Source organism: Helianthus annuus, chromosome 15 (assembly GCF_002127325.2).
Source record: "Helianthus annuus cultivar XRQ/B chromosome 15, HanXRQr2.0-SUNRISE, whole genome shotgun sequence".
Lineage (NCBI taxonomy): Eukaryota > Viridiplantae > Streptophyta > Magnoliopsida > Asterales > Asteraceae > Helianthus > Helianthus annuus.
This window is the reverse complement of record NC_035447.2, coordinates 172867089-172888980: the sequence shown is the minus strand read 5'-3', so window position 1 is coordinate 172888980 and position 21892 is coordinate 172867089. Positions and strand designations below refer to the sequence as shown.

Here is a 21892-nt window from a genome sequence, read left to right as displayed (position 1 = left end):
GTTTAATGTTATCATTCGAGATAACTTCCGGGTGCCTACTGAGGCCGCATTAGCAGTTGAGTTGCCGCGGGGCAAAGGTATGTTTTAGGAATCCTTTATTCTTGTGATAACAATAATGGTTGCACTGACTCACCTCTTGCATGGTTTTCATGCAGGTGATCTTGGGGCCTTAGGTGACCCTGATGCGAAGGGTGTGCCTAAGAGGCAGACGGTGAAAGGTGTGCGCTTTCGCCAAAAGAAAATATCGGAGGTCACTGTTGTGCCTCATTTGGTACCGCAGGCGGCAGGTATCTCTCACTCTTCTTTTCGTAGATACTTGGATTATGTGATAGTATCTGATACCCTTGAGGGTTTGGGTACAGCTGCGGGCTCGCAGTCTTGTGCTGGGAAAAGGCAAGTGGAAGAGACGGCTGCTGGTGCCGGTGGACCGAAACGTCGGAGGCTGCAGTCTAAGAGAACTGTTCCGACATCAAAGAAACCTGCGGTTATCGTTGGTAAGTGTTGTTTAGCTGGTCTCAAGTGTGATGTATAACATGTGTTTTGATAGCTATTTGATTTTGTTTTGCAGAGCTTCAAGATAAGGATTTCTCTATCTTTGATGCTCCAGAGTCACCGCTGCATGATGCGGGTGCGGGTGTGACTGAGGAACCGTTGACACCTCTTGTCAAGGTGGTGCCTGAGTCACCATTGCGGAAGGAGGGTACCGCAGAGAAGGTTGCGACCCAGATATTTGATACCGTTGACTCGTCCAACAATCTGATCTCTCCCAATGAGGGAGATAATTTGAGTGTGCGGTTTGCTGATTCTGGGAAGCAACAGTCTGATGCAGAACCGCAAAAAACTGATGCTGAAGCGCGGCAGCATGATGCTGAGCCGCGGAGATCTCCTGCTGGTGAGAAGGGTACCGGTTCGTCTGCCGGTGGTGCGGGTTATGATGGGACTCCAATTCAGCCTGGGGAGTCTGAATTGGAGTATTACTACCGCACCTATACCCAGGGTCGAAGTACTGTTTATCACCGACCCCCCTGGACTGTTATGCAGGGGGATGATATTTCCAACGACCCTTCGGCATGTAAGGAGATTCTGGGTGGTCTGGGCACCCCCTTCGAAGTTGAACGTACCCGTGCCGCACCTCGTGAGCTGCGTATAAACCAGCTCTCAACAATGTTAATAGGATCTTCCATTGTGGCAAATGCCATTTTGGAAGATTACAAGGTGTTGGGCCGCCGCGAGGAAGAAGCTGCTCGCATGCGGGCTGAAGCGGAAAAGTTGGTCGAGGCTGCTCGTGCGGGTGCGGAGCAGCTTGAGAAAGATAAGGCTGCTTTTGAGAAGCAGAAACAGACCGCGGAGTGGGCTGCCACTGCTCAGCTGAAACAGGTTCGTACTCTTGCTAAACTCCTTTCTGATGAACGCAAGAGTTGGAACGAAAAGTTGTCCAACGAGCGCAAGAAGTGGAATGAATCTTGGGCTAAGCAGAATGACAATTTGTTCCGTGCTCGGCAGGAGTTGACGAACGCCAAGGCAGCAAATGTTGCCTTGGGCAAAGAGAAAGCTGCAGCTGAGGCAATTGCGGTTAAGGCGCAGCAGGCAGAGGCCGAGGCCCTAAAGGCGCTTGAAGAGGCCAAGGAAGCCGGGGCGCGTGCTGCAAAGGCCCTTGAAGAGGCCGAAGAGATGGAGAGCCGTTCTTCTAAGGCTCTTGAAGAGGCGAATGCGGAGCGCATTCGTTTGGATAAAGTTGTTGCCAGCCTTGAGGTATGTTTCGTTACCTCTATATTTGCTTCATTGTTTTGAAAATGTTTATCGAGTAAACTGTTTTCTGTTTTTTGACAGGCTGAGGTTCAGGCCCGGGAGGTCGCGGTTGGAGACCTTACTGCCCGCGTGTCGGTTGCGGAAGAGCGGGCTGATGCCGCTGTTGAGGCCAAGGATGCCTTGGTGTCCTCTATGGACCAGCTGAAGGCTGACCGTGAGTGGTTGCAGACTCACGGTATCGCGCGTGTAAGTATCCGGTGCCTTTATATTTGCTTGGATTAGCATCCGAAACTTATGATCCTTTTATTGCAGATTGTTGAGGCTATCATGGATGCCCCTGAGACCGCAGCTGGCTTGGACTTGGTCAAGCAGCGTGCTCGTGACGCTGGTTTTAAAGCTGGTCATAACCGTCGTATTTCCCATATGAACGTCATGTCTATAGGCGGTGATATCGAAGAGCGATCCGGCTTTCGGGACGTGGATACCGAGTCGTTTCTTAAAGCGGCCGAAGTCTCCTTTTATGATACGTCCCTTGCCTGTGTAGATGAACTGGACAATTGTTTAGAGGCTGCGGACTATGTTGATCGCCTGCGGATGCTTTATCCTGATGCGGAAGAGGAAGATCCCGCTGGTGGTGCCGGAGGAGGTGCGGGAACCAGCGGTACAAAATAGGGTTTAGGTTGGCTAGTGTGCCTCCTTTTTGTTTTCCTCTTGTATAGAATAGGAACTTTATGTAAATCCATTAAGCACCACGTGGGTGCTTGAATTTTTTGAATATAAAGTTTTTTGTTCAGTTTGTACAAGTGTTTTTAATTCTTGTATGTCTGAACGTATGTATATGGAACTTTGCCCATTTGTGAATGGGGTCAAGTATACTCCATACCTTTGTCGTATGAGTACGCGTCAATTCTGTTATTTACCCCGTTGGGGTTTTAGAATTGTGTAAGCTGTGTAAAAGCTTATATATCCGGAACTCTACCCATTTGTGGATGGGGTCAAGTATACTCCATACCTTTGTCGTATGAGTACTCGTCAATTCCGTTATTTACCCCGTTAGGGTTTTAGAATTGTGTAAGCTTTGTAAAAGCTTGTATATCCGGGACTCTACCCATTTGTGAATGGGGTCAAGTATACTCCATACCTTTGTCGTATGAGTACGCGTCAATTCCATTGTTTGCCTTTTTGGGCTCAGGAATTGTGTTAAGTGTTAACAAAAACTTGTTTATCCGGCCGGATAAATATGCAAGTCTTTTTGCCTTCTGCTGGCCTATTACAATATTTGTGTGTGGTTACCACTTTGTATGGGTATCGCGAATGAAGATTTTGCCAATCTGTTTTTGGGATACCGCAAAGTGGAACACGCATTTGTAATAGTAGTAACAAACAATAATGTATAAAATTGCTTATTTATTTATTTGCAAATGGCCTGCGGCCCGATGGGTTACATAGAAAAATGTAAGAACATGGCTTACATATAACAGCGTCGAAGCTGTTGTGCATTCCATGTTCGTGCGATAGGTTCGCCTTCTAGCGTTTGTAATTTGTACGCGCCTTTCCCTAAGACCTCTTTGATGAGGTAGGGTCCTTCCCACTTGGGGGCAAGTTTACCTGGGCGCTCGGCATTAGATGCCTCATTGTCGCGTAGGACGTAGTCTCCTGGGTTGAAAGTACAAACGCGGACGCGCGTGTTGTAGTACTTTTCAAGTTTGGATTTATATTTGGCCTCGTTGATGGCAGCGTTTTCGCGCCTTTCTTCCAAGAGGTCCAAATCGATCCTGCGTTCCGTGTTGTTGTCTAGTTTTTTAATAGCCAACATTCTAGGAGAGGGGAGACCTACTTCTGCGGGGATCACTGCTTCTGAACCTTAGACTAGGCTGAAGGGTGTTTCCCCATTGCTTGTTTTTGGGCTTGTACGGTGAGCCCATAAGATACTTGGGAGTTCATCGACCCAGCCACGCCTGGCCGTTCCCAACCGTGCCTTGATCACTTCGACTAGGCTTTTATTGATACTCTCAACTTGGCCGTTCCCTTGCGGGTGTGCGACTGACGAGAATATGTGCTCAATATGTAGTTCTTCTAGCCATTTTTGAAATTCGTCGGCAGCGAAGTTGGTGCCGTTATCGGTGACAATGCACATTGGTAAACCGAAACGGCAGATGATGTGTTCCCAAATGAACTTTCTTGTTATTATAGCGGTGGTTGAGGCGAGCGGTTTTGCTTCTACCCATTTTGTGAAGTAATCGACCGCTACTATGATAAATTTAACCGCACCCGGAGCGTCAGGGAAGGGTCCCACAACGTCAATTGCCCATTTCTGAAAGGGCCATGCGGTTGTGACAGGGACTAAGTTGTTCTTTGGCCGCAAGGTTTTTGGAGCATGACGTTGACAGTTAATGCATTTGCGCAACTCTTTGACGGCGTCCAGGTGCATGCCGGGCCAGTAATACCCGACATTCATGATTTTGGCCACTACCATGCGTGGTCCAGCATGTATGCCACATATGCCCTCGTGTATCTCTCGGATGAGGTATGTGGCATCCTGCGGGTTGACGCATCGCAGGAGTGGCCCGAGGTATTACTTTCGGTATAAGATACCGTCTCCCATTTGATAATGGCACGCTTTGTATTGTAGCTTGCGTGCCTCTGACTTGCTTTCGGGAGTCACACCTAATTGTAGATATGCGATAATAGGTGTCATCCATGATGTTGTACCGTATTGAATGACATTGACTTGGCGTAGGGGTACCGAGGGATTTTGTAGAATTTCGAAGCGTATCTCTTTTGCCAAGTGTTGGAAGCTGGTAGATGCAAGTTTTGATAGTGCATCTGCGGACTTGTTTTCGCTTCGGTTAATATGGCGAATATTGAACGAAGCGAATTTGGATATTAGTTGCAGGGCTTGCTCGAGGTAGAGGATCATGATATCCCCTTTTGCGGCATAGTCGCCGCGTATTTGGCCTGCAACTAACAAAGAGTCGACGTGTGCTTCCAGATGTTGCACGCCGATTTTGACTGCTAAACGTAGCCCCGCTAACAGAGCCTCATATTCTGCCTCGTTGTTTGTGCTTTTGAAATCGAGGCGGATTGCATATGTAAGCTCTTGGCCGTCAGGGCTGACGAGTCGCAGTCCTGCACCCGCACCTTCCTCGTTGGAGGCACCATCGGTGAATAGTGCCCATGTTTCTAAGGAGGATGGCGTTGGTGCAGGAGTTTGTGCTTCTTCGCATTCTTGGATGCGATTCACCGGTACTTCGGCGGCGAAATCAGCTAAGATCTGACCTTTAATCGCGGGGCGCGGTTTATAGTGTATCGTGTGCGCGCCCAGCTCGATTGCCCATTTTGCTAATCTCCCAGAGATGTCGGGTTTGGATAGGATCGGGCCGATCCTGTAATTGGTTAGCACTGTGATGACGTGGTTTACGAAGTAGCGTCGTAACCGTCTTGAAGCGTGCACTAATGCTAGCACCAATTTTTCCATTATTGAGTATCTCGTCTCTGGGTCGTTGAGCATCTTGCTGATGTAATAGATGGGTGTTTGAACCCCCTTTCGCTCCACTATCAATACCGCACCCACCGCGTTATCCGCGGCGGATAGGTATAATATGAGTGGCTCATCCTTGCGTGGTGCGGTTAGAGTTGGGAGTTGTATCAAACACTCCTTCATTTCCCGGAAGGCCTGTTCAGCCTCTGCGGTCCACTGAATTGTTCTTTCTTTGAACAGCTACGCAGGGTCTTGATGAACGGATAAGACTTAGCTGCATGGTTGGCTAAGAATCTGTTGAGTGCCGCTAGCCTGCCGGCTAGCCGTTGCATATCTTTCATCGATGAAGGCGATGGCATGCGCTCGATCGCCTGGACTTTCTCCGGGTTTACCTTCAATCCATCTTTAGTCACGATGAACCCAAGGAATTTGCCTTTTTCCATTCCAAACGAGCATTTCCCTGGATTGAGCTTTATGTTAACGCTTCGCAGAGTCTGGAATGTTCTTTCAATGTCTGTGAGCATGGTATCTTCCTCCATGCTCATGACGACTAGGTCGTCCATGTAGATTTCGACACTTTTGCTTATTTGGCCGCGGAAAGTGTCGTTTATCAGCTTTTGATATGTTGAGCCCGCGTTGCGCAACCCAAACGGCATCTTTGTATAACAGTAATTTCCGGTGGGAGTCCGTAATGCCGTTTTGTCTTCATCCGGGATTGCCATTTGTACTTAATGGTACCCTTTGTAGCAATCGAGGAAACACTTCCACCTGAATTGTGCGAGATTATCGACTTTTTCGTCGATTTCTGGAAGCGCGTAACAATCCTTGGGGCAGGCTTTGTTAAGGTCTTTGTAATCGACGCACATGCGCCAGCCCCCGGAAGGTTTTTCTACCATGACTGGGTTGGATAACCAAGTCTGGTATTTGACTTCCCGCAGGATGCCTGCGGAGAGCAGTTCTTCGATCTGCTCTTGCATCGCCTGATTTTTGGTTGACCCAAGGTGGCGTTGGCCTTGGATCACTGGCTTAATACCTGGCAAGGTATTCAAGTGATGTTGCGCAATATCACGTGGGACCCCGGTCATGTCTGCGGGTGTCCACGCGAAGATGTCTTGGTTCCTGAAGAGAAGCCGCTTCAGGTGCGCTTTGGTGGTCGGGGATAAGGCGTGACCCAATGTGACCTTTTGTTCTGGGTATCTCGCGTTGAGAACCCATTTTTCTGGTTGGTCGTTGGGAGTGGGCCTTGCGACCTTGGTCGGACGTACTTCGTCCGACATCATGACGTCCCAGCGGGCATAGATTATCGCGACCCCCGATTCGGTTGGGAAACCAACCGCAGAGTGGGGGACGGATGTAATCATATTGAAATCTCCTTGGGATTCTCTCCCGAGGAGTACGTCATATCTGGAGGTGTGAGGTAAAACCATGAAGTTTACCTCTTCTGTCCTTGTGTGATTTCCGTTGAAAAGACGCACATGAAAAGTAATTTGGCCCAGGGGAAAGACAGTTTCCCCTGCGAACCCAGCCAATAGGTAATCTACTGCTTGCAACCGATCTTTGTCCTCCTGGTCGAACTGGTTGAAGCATTGTTCGTAGATTATATCAGAAGTACTGCCCGAGTCAATGAATAGACGCTCGGTGCAGTAGTGTGCCAGTTGGCCTGAAATAACGACGGCGCGCCTATCGCGCGGTCCGCCTCGAACTTTTGGAAAGACGACTTGCTCGTCTTTCGAGTCATTGTCCGGCCTTCTCGCCGCTTTGCGCGGCCTGCCTTTGCCTGCGTGGATCATGTGGGTGGAAGCCACGTACATGGTTCTCTTCCCGGAGGAGTTACCTTCGCCATGAGGGGTGATGCGCTTGGTGGGTTTTTGCCCACCTGGCAAAAGGTGTTGCAGTTTCCCCTCCTTTAAGGCCCGCTCAATCTCCAGCCGGAGACTGATGCAGTTGTTGGTGGTGTGGCCCGAGTCCTTGTGGTACTCACAGTAGAGTGTGAGGTCCTGATTTTTCTTGGACTTCATTGGTTGGGCCGGTCGCAAGAACTGTGGGTCCGCAAGGAGAACCTCACTTGGTGACATGGTGATCTCGGTCCAGTTGCGGTCCCGAGAATCTTTTTTTGACGCCCGACTGTCTCGGGCGGGGTTGTAGTTCCTTGGGTTGAACGGGTTGGTTCGCGGGAAATACGGTTTGGAAATATCACGATTTCCAACGTCCCGGTTGCGTTTATTGTTACGCTTGGACCCTTGGTGGGACGTTTCGGCTTGGGCTTTGCCTTTGCCACGTGCGGTTCGAGTGACCGCTGTGTCTGGGCGTATGTCTTGACCGCGGTCATGACATCCTCCCATTTTTTGGGCAAGCCCTCCTTGCCAGAGATGGTCATGATCATCTCTCTGTCTTTGACGGCCCGGATGAAGTGGTTTCGTGCCATCTGGTCTGCCACGTCACCTATCTCCAGGCACTCTTTATTGTAACGGACGACGAATGTCTCGAGAGATTCGTCGTCCCTTCGCCAGATGCTCATGACGTCCAACGAATCACGTTCGTGGCGTCGCTGCTGGCTAAAATGGGTGAGGAACTTGGTACGCAAGTCCTCGAATGAATCCAGTGATCCCACTGGCAAAGAATCGAACCATGCCCTGGCCAGGCCCGCAAGGGTCTGACCAAAAAATTTCACCAAGTGGGTTCATCCCACTGGCCGTTGATGCCCGCGCCCATGAAGATGTTCATGTGGTCGTCCGGGTCGGTCGAACCACTGTATTTCTCAACGTTGAATGGGAACTTTGTCGTGGTGACACGGGCGTTGGCGATCCGCGATCCGAACTTGGAATTTTCGGCCGCTGCCTTTGGTCTGTATGGTTCATTCGCAGGGCGCTTAGCCGCCCTGAGGTATGTGTTGCGGGGGTGACTGGGAGGAACATAGTTGCGTCCTCCCGGTCTGCTGCTGGTGTCATGTGAATCCCCGCGGTAGGTATGGTCGTCAGGGTCGGTATGACCATACCCTTCGGTGTATGGTAGTGGGCCCAATCGGCTTTGAATGCCTGGGCCGCGTCGGGAGGTTGATCGCCTCCTGTCCTCGCCATGGGGGCCAAGGCGGGTATGCACCGGTCCTCTGGTGTGGGACCCGTACGAGGAATCGTCCTCGTTGAGGGTGTGGACCGAACAGTAAGACGATCTGCGGTCTTCACGTCGGCTTCTTGAAGCCGGACGTGAATGTACCCTGCCGTCGTATTGTAAAATACGGTCAGCAGGGGTGTGCGGTGCTGGGGTAGGCCCAACTTGTATATGCGCTTCCGCACAAGCGCGGTTGTATGTTGCTGTCAGCAGGGCTGCCTGCTGCTCGTACCAGGTATGAACGTCCATGCCCGGTGGGATCACAGATGCGAACTGTGATAAGTCATGTCCAAACGCAAAGGAGGGACCCCTTTGCGTGGACGTGCCGATGTGTCCGGGTTGGGAGGTCGAGGCATTGACCCCTACCGGAGGTGGGATTGGGGGATTTTGGTTATCCGCAGTGTTGTTTTGGTGATCAGTCATGATCTTGAGAGAGGAAAAGGATAGATGAGAAAATGCTAAGAGTAGCGGTGGGCGCCAATGATGAAACAATGGTTAACCGGGCAGGGTTAACACACTGGTCTCGTCAAGAAGGGTTAATCCCTTCCTCTCGAGGATCGCTGGCTGGATCACCGGTGGTTGATCTCCTGCACAAGGAAACAAGCCGTGACTCGTAACAAGGAGGATGGGGTGGGGGGTGCTCCTTGTTACCACTCTCCGGCGTGAGAATCAGTAGTTTGCTTGGGAAGCAAAGTAAGATAGTAGTAGTAGTGAGAGAGTTGTGAAGAGATACCTCAAACCTGGTTTGGGGTTGGTATTTATAGCCGAGGAGTGAAGGAGGAGGATGATGGATGGACTGACGACGTGCTGCACCTTTGCAGGTGTGTCAGGCTTGTCGGTTGTGGAGGTTACGCCACGTCAGTCCATTGTTTACGTAGCTCTGACAGGTAGCTGCCATTGGTGCCACTTGCACTGTGGTGTCAGTCCCACTTGTTGAGTGCATAGGATGCGGTGCAAGCCGCATCGCTGCATGCGGTAACGTCTGAGGTTACCGCGTCTCCTATTTGTGATCAAGAAATACGCGAGATGCGGTGCTGGCCGCATCGTCGTCCGCGGAGACTATTTGCCTGCATCCCTTGTCGTGACGAAAATGCCCATATGGTGCGGTGCCAGCCGCACCGTTATGTTCATCTTCTTCTATGCCTAAGGTAAGGCTTCCTTGTATTGATAGAAGTGTTCACTGGACGCGGTGCGGGGCCGCATCGCTGTGAATACTTCCGTTTTCATACACCAGATGTGATGCTATGTCGCATCACTCTACCGTTCTCATGTTCCATGTAAGTCCTCCTTCGTTACTAGATAGATTGGATTCAACCCTTGTGCCGACGCGTTCTCGCATGGGCACAAGTAGGTTGTTAGCTGGTGGGGGTTTTGATAAGGGTAATGGTCACTCGCGGTCGATGCTGACGCGAGATCTGGGACCATACCCCTTCAACTTCCTTAAACTCATTATATAAACTCAATATATAGTATCTTACTTCAAAATAAAGCTGAGTGTGAGTTTTCTATAATATGTTAGATCTAATATTTGTATAACATTTGAATAAGTGTATGGAGAAACCATGTTTGACATATAGAACATGTTGATTTAAGTACCTTTATTCTACTTTCTCTAAAAAGTTGTACATTTAAGTTTAATCTTTTAATTGTTAAAGCGATTGTTGGTATTGTAGGAAAACATGCCGCAACGTCGTGTACTTCTATTGTGTTTAATATGTAAGCCCTCGGCTGCAACGCGCCGGGGAGTTAACCCTAGTTGGTTTTATTTATAACTAGGTTATAACCCGTGGTACCCCGGGTCGCTCTATTTTTAAGGATATTAATATTTTATTAATTTTATTACAAGGATTTTTTTTATTAAATTTGTGAGGATATTTATACAATGATTCAATCTGATTTGATAACCCTTCGTGCTAGGTTATCACCCGGGTGGCCCACCTGGGTAGGAAAATTTAAATTAAATTAATCATACATGTATCAATAAAAGTAATGCAAATAAAGTGACATTGCATAAATTAGTAACAAAGTGGATTGTATCATTAGGTATGTTATAAGTCGTGTACAAAAACATCAAGAAAAAGACAAATAATGTTACATTTACAATTTACTAAAAGTAACATGAGCTCAGTCCAGTTGGTGTAGCACGCCCTACCACATCCAACGTTATAGATGCAAGTCCTCTTTGATTTAACAGACACCTAAAATTCGATATCCTTGAAGTCGCTTAATAAATCATAAACAAAGTGATACCCATATATCATTGAGAGTGGGGCAGCCAGAAAGAGCTATTTTGACATTAATGTCACCGCTATAAGAAGAGTTATAAAGTTTTCAAAATTTAGGCAAACTTGTTAACTGCTTATGATCCATTAAAGATCACGACTTTGGTTGTCAAGGCGGTCCAGCATCAGCCGCACGCACAAAAATAGTAATATTTATGCAGACAAAAGATACTTTTTTTTACTAAATCCTATTTTACATGTCATACTAATTGCTCTAAAGTTCCTTATTCTAAATATATATATGTGGATATCAATTCTCAAATCCGCCAAAGTTGTAAGCCATCTTAGTCCCTTAAACCACAACCAACAATACTAAGATGACAGTTTTATGAAGAATATTCTTCACCTATTCAATAACCATTTAATGAAACCAGATGTTCTTATCCCTTGAACTCATCTATATAAATCAGTAAAATAGAAAATTTTCACAAGAATAGCATAAAAAAGTTGTAAAGAATTGAACGGGTTAGACGGGCAAAAAGTATTTTTGAAGTCGTTACATGCATACATGTGAAATGAAAGTAAACATCCCTCCAATTTGGTAAAGACCATGTGTTTAAGGAACATAAGTAAATAAGTAATTTGAGTGTACCCTTGAATAATCTCCAAGCACATGACGTATCTATATGATATCCAAGTACATGACATACCTATATGATGATAAACAGGTGGATATGACTTTCAATTAAAAGCAAAATGTATAGTTATTAATAGTATGCAATTTTGTTAAAACATGTATTAACAAAATCATCATATGCATACAGCTTATCATGGATGAACCATTAATGACGGCTTGACGAAGCATCATCAGCATTTTTAGCAAAACAGTTGCAAAAAAAAAGTGTAATTATTTTTGTATTCACGGTTTTTAAGGGAAAACAAATATTGATATATTGTTTTAAAAAAAGTTGTATAAAATTAAGACTACCGAACCTTTCCTTGAAGGAGACGACCTGTTCAATGTCATAATTAATGAACTTGTTGTAAGCATGAAATTAACTGGAGACATAAGCACACCCTGAAAAGAAGATGATAAGAAAAGTATTAATAAATATAAAAGCAAAGAACAATTAATAGACACCAGAACATTTTCTTCTAATCTACGGATACACAAATACAACTTGCAATTGTAACAATACCCTAGGCATATGATGACCTGTATAGACATAAAAGTAAAGGCTAGTTTAAATATGGATAAACCTAACTATAGATAGTTAAGAAGTTGGCACAAAGTGTCTCAACCCGAATCATAACTTTACCTTTTATGACTTACAGAGTGATAAATTAACTAATAAGTAAACACAGAAACATTGATTAAATTTAGATATTTAATAAAAGCACAACAGACGTGGTATAGCTTTTGAAGGTCTTCCATGTCTCTCCATATCATATCTTTCTAAAAACAAACCGACTACAACAACATCATTGAAATAGGTAATTGCCATGAAAACTTACAACCATGGGTACAGGTCAATATGTATTGTGTAATTGCTTATTTTCATTATTTAAATTTTAAAATTTCAGTTTTATTATTCTACATATTCATAGAAACTCCTTTAACATCAAGATCACATTAAGATCATCGTGACTATTATTCAAGTTAACTAAATTCTCACCTTTATAAGTTTTGACCCGTTATAATCTTAACTAATCACAATTTATAAGTTTTGACCGGTTCTAATCTCATTTGATCAGACTTTCATCTTTGCGATTCTTCAACGCATTTGATCACGTTACCTTAGAATGGGTCAAATTCCCATCCCTAGTTTTCTCTTTTAAGTCAAAAGAATAACCTCACAATTTTATCTAGTCCCCATGCGTCTCTCAATAATATTGATCATTTACTTGAGGACAGTCACTACAACGAAAGAAGAAAAGTTCTTGAGCCCCTTTGCAAGCTTTCTTAAAAAATACTATAACTGAAACTGATATGAAAAAAAGGAAAACTTTACCTCAATACATTGGTACGTGATTGCTTCCTTTTTAGTCTCTCAAATAGCAACTCCTTTCAGCAAAAATATAACTGCAACGCCATAAACCTAATACAGAAATTGATTATTTTCACTACCACAAAAAGAAGAAAAGTTCTACAGCCCTCTGAAAAAATATATCCATATATCATTGAGAGTGGGGCAGCCAGAAAGAGCTATTTTGAGCTTAAGTTCATATTTCAACATTTCTTCTAACTCCATACTCTCCCTTTTGCGGCCCAACCCATACACAATTGGTCTCCCAGTCTACAATGTCATACGATATCATGAGTAGGATAAGAGATAGCAAGAGATATGATCGAACTAAAAATTAGTAACTAAGGAACATAAATGACTCCCGATCACTAATCTTTGTCATGTTGTAAGTAGATGCCTTCACGGTTAACTTCTAAATTCCCATGTTTCCCTTGACACGTATGAGAATAAAATGACCTTAACATCTCCGTTGACCTACAAAAAACGGAAAAAAAATGAGTCATGTTGGGTGAAAAGTTCAGTGCACATAAACAACTTTTAGCCAATATTTAGAGATATAATGTCACCATTTGCAGCATTTAAAAAGCCTTAACGACCTTTGATCTTGACAGTCATTTTGAGTCATAACCAGGTCGATTTCATTGGGCTCCACACCAGTCTCATCTACACCTACATCACCAGACCAACTTGTCTGAATTTTCCAATTGAATTTTGGCCTAGATGAACTCATGGCATAACTAATTGTATCGGTATAAACACATAACAGGGAAGAGATACTTCTAGTCGCTATCCATAGAATTTTGGCCTAGATGAACCCATTACAAAGTGTAAACCACAGGGACCATCTGTGTACTTTCTAAGGACCAAATCCAATATTTTGGTAAACCATAGGTGCCATCCATGTACTTTACTCTAAAAATAATATTATTATAATCAGATCTAACATATTATTTAATAATAAAATATATAAGAATGTGCAGAGAATATCCCTTGGAAATAAACCCCTCCAATTACTCTGGGTACCAAATTTTGGAGGCAATTCAGCTGCAAGTACTACTTCACGTGATAACTTATATATACCAGCGGGTAACTTATTCATAAGTAACCTGAACGTTAAAAGATAACCAACTTCAAGATCTGATGCAATTAAAATAGAAATCCAAAATGAGCAGCTTATGAAATGGATTGACCCATTCATATTAGATGGTTGAAACAGCAACAGAAAGTAGTCCAAAAGCAAAAGAATGATGAATAAGCTAAGCAGTAATGCGGTAAAAAATTGGATATCATGTTGAATTTATATATATAGCAACTTAACACTAACAATTCAGTATACTCTCCTGCCATTAACAAATTAACCTTTTGCAACTTGCAACACTAACAATTGTAGCAAGCAGGAACTGATTAAGACTTAAAACACTAACAATTAACAATTAAGACTTAAAACACTAATAGCAGCAATAAGAAGAAAGACGAATGGTAGAACTAAGAAGAAAGGTATTGATATCGGGAAAACCGTTGAGATATTGGTCCGATATCGGTCAATATCGCCGATAATATCGGTACCGATATTTTGCACCGATATCTCACCAGGTGACCAATATATTTCAGAGATATTATCTACATAGGGAATAAGAACCTATAATATGTGCGGGGAGATACGTCTTCAAGGAAAAGATCACAAGACTTCCACAAGTATCCAATAGTAGCCAAAATTGCATCACCGTATACATTCTGACCAGATAAATAACTTGCCCTCGCATTTAAATACGACCCATCTTTAAAATTTTCTTTATCCCACTTGTATGAATTCGGAGCATGAGAATACAACCTTGTTTCAGAAGAAGATTTTCCAATGCACCTGGATATACAAAAGCATACTGAAATGAAATATATTTAGCATACTGAAATAATATGCATATAATAGTTGTTTGGCATACCTGGAGAGCGAAACCATAGAAGCATCTGCAGCTCCAAGTTCTCTAGCAATGGCGTCTATGTAATACGTGTTTGCCGAAACATCTAGAGTCAAAGGCTCAACAACCTTTTCAACCAAATATGGCATACGAAGAAATTTAACATAAGTTTTTTATCAAAGTCAACTTCCATAGATTCCAAGACATCAGGAGGGTATGGACTTGTTCTTTTCAACGACATAAACTCATTAGAAATGAGTACAGGTTCAGATAACCTCGTGGCAGCATCCCTGATTATCGACATTACTTCCAATGGTTTTGAGCAGTTTCAGGTGTTATGCTCTTACACAGTAAGATATCTTTGAATAAAAAATGGGCATCACTGAAATGGGGATGAAACCGTTGAGGGAACCCGCTCTATGTAAAGCTGCTCGAATTTGACCGCTCATTCGATGACATATGGAATAGATCTGTTGACAGGATCAAGAACCAAAATGACGAAAAGAAATAAAATATTAAGAAGTACAAATAATGCATAGAAAAGCGTAGAATGATGTTTCATTACATAAAAAAACTACCTCGTTTGAGAATAAATAGGACAGCCGGCTAACCAATTGATCTGATGCATCTTCAACAGGAGGATCACTTAACTGTGCAAAAAAAAAAGAAGAAAGAAATAGCAATTTAGCACAATATTGAAAGTTTGAAACATAATTTCCCTTTACTACTGACTCAAATTAAATCAAAATTATTACTGTGTAACACATATCCTACAAAACTTTAAACCTTTTATACTCTATTCTCTAGTATGTCCTTTTTTTTCTTTTCATACATATAGGACAGCCGGCTAACCAATTGATCCGATGCATCTTTAGTGGGTCGGGTATACTAATTCGGGGCTTCAAAATTAAGGAAAAAAGCAGACGGGATTTTCCCGCCAAAAAGCAAAATTTAGAGGCCTCCTAGCTTGACACATCAGCAAAAAATAACACGTTTATTATATATAATAGATATAAGATAATTTGGGATGAATGTTAGTCATTTCTTGTGTTTGAATCTGGTTAGGGGGGGGGGGATATTTAAGGAAACATAATGCAGCTCCTAAACTAAATCGGCACTACATATGCTATATATTAAGCATTATAAACCAAATCATCATCATGAAATACATATGCAATATGAAGGATGAGGTGGCTATGACTACAAAGAGCTGCAAAATGTGTACCAAATGGCCCGTTTGACACGTACTAAACTCGCCCTTACATAATGCGCCCAACCCACCCATCTTGCAAGCTCCTAGTACTAAAACAATTCCAACATAAAGAATTGCAAAACGAAAATCACACGACGGGTCATTTGGATGCTGGAAAGTTGGAAAGTCTAAACTTTAGCTAATCATCCGGTGCTCTTTCCAAATTTATCTAAAAAATATGGACCCAATATCTATCACATCCAACAAAAGTAAACGCTATTAAGTGTTCATTATGCATATTAAACCTTCTAAACTATGAACGATTGATGATTAGAATTATAGAACACACATTTGAATGATTGATATCAGCAAGTTGACAATATTTTTCAAAACACAAAGACCAATCAATATCACCTAATATGTTCAGTTCCATTAATCAATAAAACAATTAACAACAAATAAATAAGGATTTAAAAAAATACCTGACACTACAAGTGAGCGTAGGCAAGACACCATAAGCACCCCAGCTGCAACAATATAAAAGTAGACTTAAAAATTATTTATTTCAATATAACAAAAAATCCTTATAATATATAAGCAATTAAAACGTACTTTTCCATATAACGTTGTCATTATGTAAAGTTATATGCCTTGAGATGCTACAAGGAGCCAAGATTAACCCATGAATAGCACAAAAACTATTAGTATTAAGTGTCATATGAACTTATATAAAATTACCGAAAAAGTTAGTGATGAAAAAAAAACCATGAGGTGGCATAATGTTCTTAACAAAAAGAAATCAGATTAGCAGGGGCCAGACATTTGCAATTGTCACATGACAATATTAAGTGTTCCCATAATAAAATTATTTGTAAACACCTTATATCTTCACAATTTCAACCCGTTTACTTATGCAACAATCCCTAGTGATGGAGTTAAAAATTTCAGCTAAAAGGGAAACGAAGTCAACCCAACCATCAAAACTCGTACTATCTTTTTCTCTTCAAATTGACCCGTTTGACGTATTACTCAACCCGGCCACAACCCACTCAGAAAAAAATAAATTTATTCATATATAATTGAATCCCAAGAGAGAAAGAAAAAGAGTACTTGGAAATTCTTGATAAAATCCAATAAGTTCTCTAGTGATATAATCCCTCCGCCTGTCACAAAATTTAAAGACTTAAAATTAGCTAACACTAATCGTATTACATTTATTCCATTCTCATATCAAGGTTTTCAAATTTACGATACAAATCACCCAACAAATGCTTGTTTTGTTATCAACAAATTAGTAATCACACTAACAACGATTTCAACGAATGAAAAATAGTGATTAATGTCTTACACCGTCTTTACCTTTCAAAATTCCAACCCTAGAAACTAACTTTGAGCAGATAGAGTAACTATAACCTGAATTAGTAACCAATATATGCCAATTTCTTCATAATTACACCCCAAACCCTAACGACAGATGAAAAATAGAGCTTAAAACATTGTATCTTCTTCAGATTTGAAAATTCTAACCCTAGAATGTAATTTTAAGCCGAGAGAACACTCAAAACCTACTTAGCAATCACGGTATGCCGATTTCTTCATACTTACACCTAAAACCCTAGCTACTGGTAAAAAAAATACGGCTTAATGTTTTATATTCTCTTCAGATTTCAAAATTCTAACCCTACAAACTATTATTTAGCTGATGAGGGAAGCTAAAACCTAAATTAGGAACAAAATTATGGATAAAGGGGTACACAGACCTCTTCAAACGTGGGTTGTAAAGATATCCATAGCCGATTCGCCAGTGAAGAACAAATTCTTGCTGGAATCACACAATATTTGATCATAATCGCTTCGAACTGGATCGTGATACGAATATATGTACCTAAAAATCGACTATCGATAAGCAAGCAGTGTTGTAGATTATAGACAGAGAGAGTGAGTGCAGTACAGGGTTATAAGTACCTGACCGGTTAATCGGTGATGGAAAAATTCTTGTCTTAGTGATGGAAGCAAGAATCACTGAAGATACCATATTATGTTGATTGTTGATGCGGTTCTTGGTGATTTTGAAGTCTTGATTCCTTGCGAATAGGAATGAACGACAGACAGAAGAACGCTGAGATAAAAATTAGGGTTTGTAAGGAAGTACCATTACCACTTATTCACACAAACGTAATAGAGAGGTAGAGAAGAAACGGCAGAGGAATCTAATTGAAAATGAAATTAGGGTTTGTGTGGTGGGGAAGAAGCCGTGAGTTTAGAAACAATATATACCCGGGTCAAAATCCGGATCCCTTGTGCATAAATGTAAAGAAAAAAAGACCCGAAATTTTGGAGCCAAAACCAAATTCTAGAGTGCCTATGGTGATGCCACATCATTTTCCAAGCCCTTATATCATGACACATCAGCCCTATTTATCATGTTTATATATATACTAGGTTATAACCCCGTGTATTACACGGGGCTGGATAAATGTTGTTTTATATACGAAACAATAAAAAGTTATATATTTAAAAACTTCGTGTATTGCATTGTACGGGTTAAATAAACCCGTGTATTACACATATAGTCGTTATGATATGCTTAAAAAATAAACTTTGATGTACCACTTATTTAATATAATATGAGAGGATTAAGACGTATTGGAATCCTAGTTTAATCACAAAATTAATAATACAATCTTAATTAAAATGTGACAGGGTTAGAAAGAGTTACTAACAACATATAAACAACTTAGGGGCTGTTTGGTAACATCTGAATGGTTAAGTGTTGAATCAGTAAGAGCTCTGAACCATTAAGTGCTGAACCAGTAAGATGTCTGAACCAGTAAGAGGTCTGAACCATTAAGAGCCATTATAATGTTTAACCGTTCAGAGGCAAATGTCTGACAAACTCAAATTAGAGGTCTTAACCATTCAGACTCAGTAAAGTGCTTAACCATTCAGAGGCAAATGTCTGAACCATTCAGACATTTGCTCGCGAAACAAATAGTCTGAACCATCAAGTGTTGAACCAGTAAGAGATTTGAACCATTAAAAGTCCCATTAAGAGGTAAACAAACAGCCTCTTATTTATGTTGTTTCAAATACGGAGTTTCTTAAAATGGAATGTTGTCCAAAAAAACGAAGATGGGTAAACTTTTAAATAATATAATATATAAAGTTTGGATAAAAAATAAAAGGTAACATACTTTTAAAATAAAAAGAAAAACAAATTATTTACCCCATATTAATATTTGAAAAAACACATTTTAACAAAAAATTAATATGCATGGCAACGTACTTTTAAATCAAAGATAATATATTTACCTTCATATTATTAGTTTTGAAAAAAATTTTGATAAACGAATACAGGAACATTAAAATAGAATGTTTGAAAAAACAAATTTTATTTTAAAAGTAAACTTTTAAAATGGATACTTATCATATTTAATTAATTTATAAAAATCAAGTATAGATAAAGGAGAAATACTTATTATATTTATTTAAATTTTAAAAATTAAATAGAGATAAATGAGAACAAATATATTTTAGGCCAGAAAACTCTATGGAGATCACTCCAAAGGTGACATGTGTCTTCCATTTGATTTATTAGATTTGATTAAATATTGTTGATAATAAAAATTTGTATTAGATTAGATTTTAAATTTGATTAAATATTATAATAATAAAAATTTGTATTAATTTAGATTAAATATTATTATTATTAGTATTATTAATAATTTTAATCAATTAAATGAGAGAATGACAAGTGTCCCAAAACAGGTTTCTTTTATTATATAGTATAGACTAGACTAGTTTAAGATCCCGCGAATTTCGCGGGTGGACTAACACACAAATACATAACTTAAAATTGTTGAAATAATTCTTTGAAAGAAATAAACGTTCAAGTAACGAAATCCATCCCTCTACCAACGGGTACGTAATGTCAAACGAAGTTAGAAAACCAACGCACTATTTTTACGATCTAATTAAACAAACAATACAAATACCGTTCGGCTCTTACACACACGTCCCAACGTATCTGAAAGGTAAAATAAAACACACTATTTTTACGGTCATTAATATTATATGTAAATGACTTGCTTTAATCGAATCTATTATAAAGTCAAAAGAAGAATATTTCTGTAGTCGAAAGAAGATAATTGAACTCTACATGTTTGGTATCGTTTACATATTGGTTTTTGTTTGCTTATGGTGGGTTACAACTCCTTTAATAGGAAAATCAGAAAAGAAAAAAAAAAGTTTCACAAACAAAATTACTAAAATACATATGGACAAAATTACTAAAAAAGACATGAAATGGAAACAGTATATACAAACATCAAGCGGGAAAAGTGGTTTAGAAGAAACTACAACAGGTGTTATTTGTTCTATTGTCACATAATGGTCCCCTAAAGCATTAGTTGCACAACCAAGGTTTATATAAGAAGAATTAACACAAATAAAAATGAATTTGTTTAACTGAAAGAGAACCAATCAATGCTTAGTAAAGCTATATTATAGTTTGGATTGAACTCCGATTAAGTGTTTCTCCGCACACGTAACATGTCTGCAAGATACCAAAAAACCAACAAACTTAACTACCACACGCGGCAAAATTTGAGGTTTGTTTGAAGTAAAATACGACAAAAGAACAGTACCTGATGTCAACAACCAAAGGCCATGTCTTTGATATTAGTAACCAAAATTGGGCATTGCTGAATAAGATCCAAAAAAAAAAAAGAAAAAAAATCATCACACCTCGAATTTAACCAAGAACCGTGTTAATGCAAAGTACTTTGAAAGAACTGTATGAATTAGAATTTTTTTTTTACGTGCAGTAAAATGGGCCAATGAGTAACGGGTCAGAATGGACTTGAGCCAAAACGGTAAATGTTCTGACTGTCAAATGTGTACCTGGTTGTCAATTGTTGCTTTATATTAGAAGGGATTTCCATAAATGCTAAAAGAGCAAATTCGGTCTCTTTTCGTAGTATTGCAGCTACATTATTTGACATGATTTCTGTGAAATTGACAAACTAAGACAACAAATAGAATAACATCAGAAGTTACAATATCTTAGTAGCACACTATAGATACTAAAAAATAACATTAGAAGTTACGATATCTCAGTTGCGATCAGGGATATTATCGTCAAATTCTTTCACTATGTCCCACGGCCCATCACTATCCTCAAGTAATACGATAGAGAGTGGAAGCTTGCTGTACAAAAATATATATTATACTTTACCAAAAGCCGATAAAAATTCTTACAAATAGAAACTTATTACTTAATAAATGTTGTAGAGTGTAGACAATCACCTTGCTTCAAAGATACATCAAACTTAATAAATTCTTCGTTGTAGAGTGTAGACCTCCAAATATGAAGCGCCTTCATAAGAAGTCATTGTGGTTAGTTTGCCTTCAAAGCAATTTGTTATAAAATAAACAATGATTATTTTGAAAGAAGCCCCATAGTGCGACCCAGTCCATGGTATGGATCCTAAAACAACAATGTTCAGATTTATCTTATCTTAAAAATCCCAATAAAAAGCATTAAATTCAAAGCGAAAAGTGACCCGATAACTTACTATTCCATAAGATCACTATCAAGGCTTATTCCCACCACTAATTTTAGTGTAGAACACCACCACATTTAGTTTTTTTTTTTTTTTTTTTTTTTTTTTTTATCATTTTGCATTATTCAAATGACTCCAAACATTCTTTATATAATCACAGATATACAAACTCAGAAAAGATTCAAAATGCTCTTGGTAATCTTGATTAATTCATCAAAATATACTTCTTTAAAGCTACAATAAAAGATGTTATAATCCGGTATTAAAAGGGAAATCAAGAGAATTGTCCACCTGATTATATTAACGATTCAGATATCTTGCTTACACAATGTCGTTAATCTCTTATATCCAAAACGGGATGAATTTTGTAACCCACCACCGAAGCAACCTGAGCCCAAGGTCGGCAACACTGCCTAAACATAATTGACGAAAATCATACCTAAAAAGATAGAAAAGATCAGTAATTTGATATCAAACCGACGACATGAGAATCCAAAACGAAGAATCAACACTGGCGAGTATAGAGGTGAAGAAGCGATTTGTGGTTTGAAATCGGAAAGAACGATCTAAGATATATCAAATTAACAATCAGAATATGAATCAACAAAAGGAAAATACATACAAGATTGATTA

The 21892-nt window shown here is 40.5% G+C and overlaps 1 long non-coding RNA gene across 14 annotated transcripts; it reads right to left on the bottom strand.

The window, feature by feature from the left end:
• Positions 1-10351: 10351 nt before the first annotated feature.
• On the bottom strand, positions 10352-17938 carry LOC110912978. Of its 14 annotated transcripts, none has more exons than XR_004880366.1 (13): positions 17661-17938; positions 17456-17580; positions 16806-16858; positions 16308-16354; positions 16178-16222; positions 15082-15153; positions 14528-14973; positions 14227-14448; positions 13154-13693; positions 12573-13061; positions 12414-12478; positions 11554-11638; positions 10352-11270 (listed from the first exon to the last, which is right to left on the bottom strand). It is a non-coding gene; the product is annotated as an uncharacterized LOC110912978 (long non-coding RNA). The 14 variants fall into 14 exon arrangements; XR_004880359.1 differs by having other exon boundaries at positions 12237-12478; positions 13154-13256; XR_004880360.1 differs by having other exon boundaries at positions 12358-12478; positions 13154-13256.
• Positions 17939-21892: the final 3954 nt, after the last annotated feature.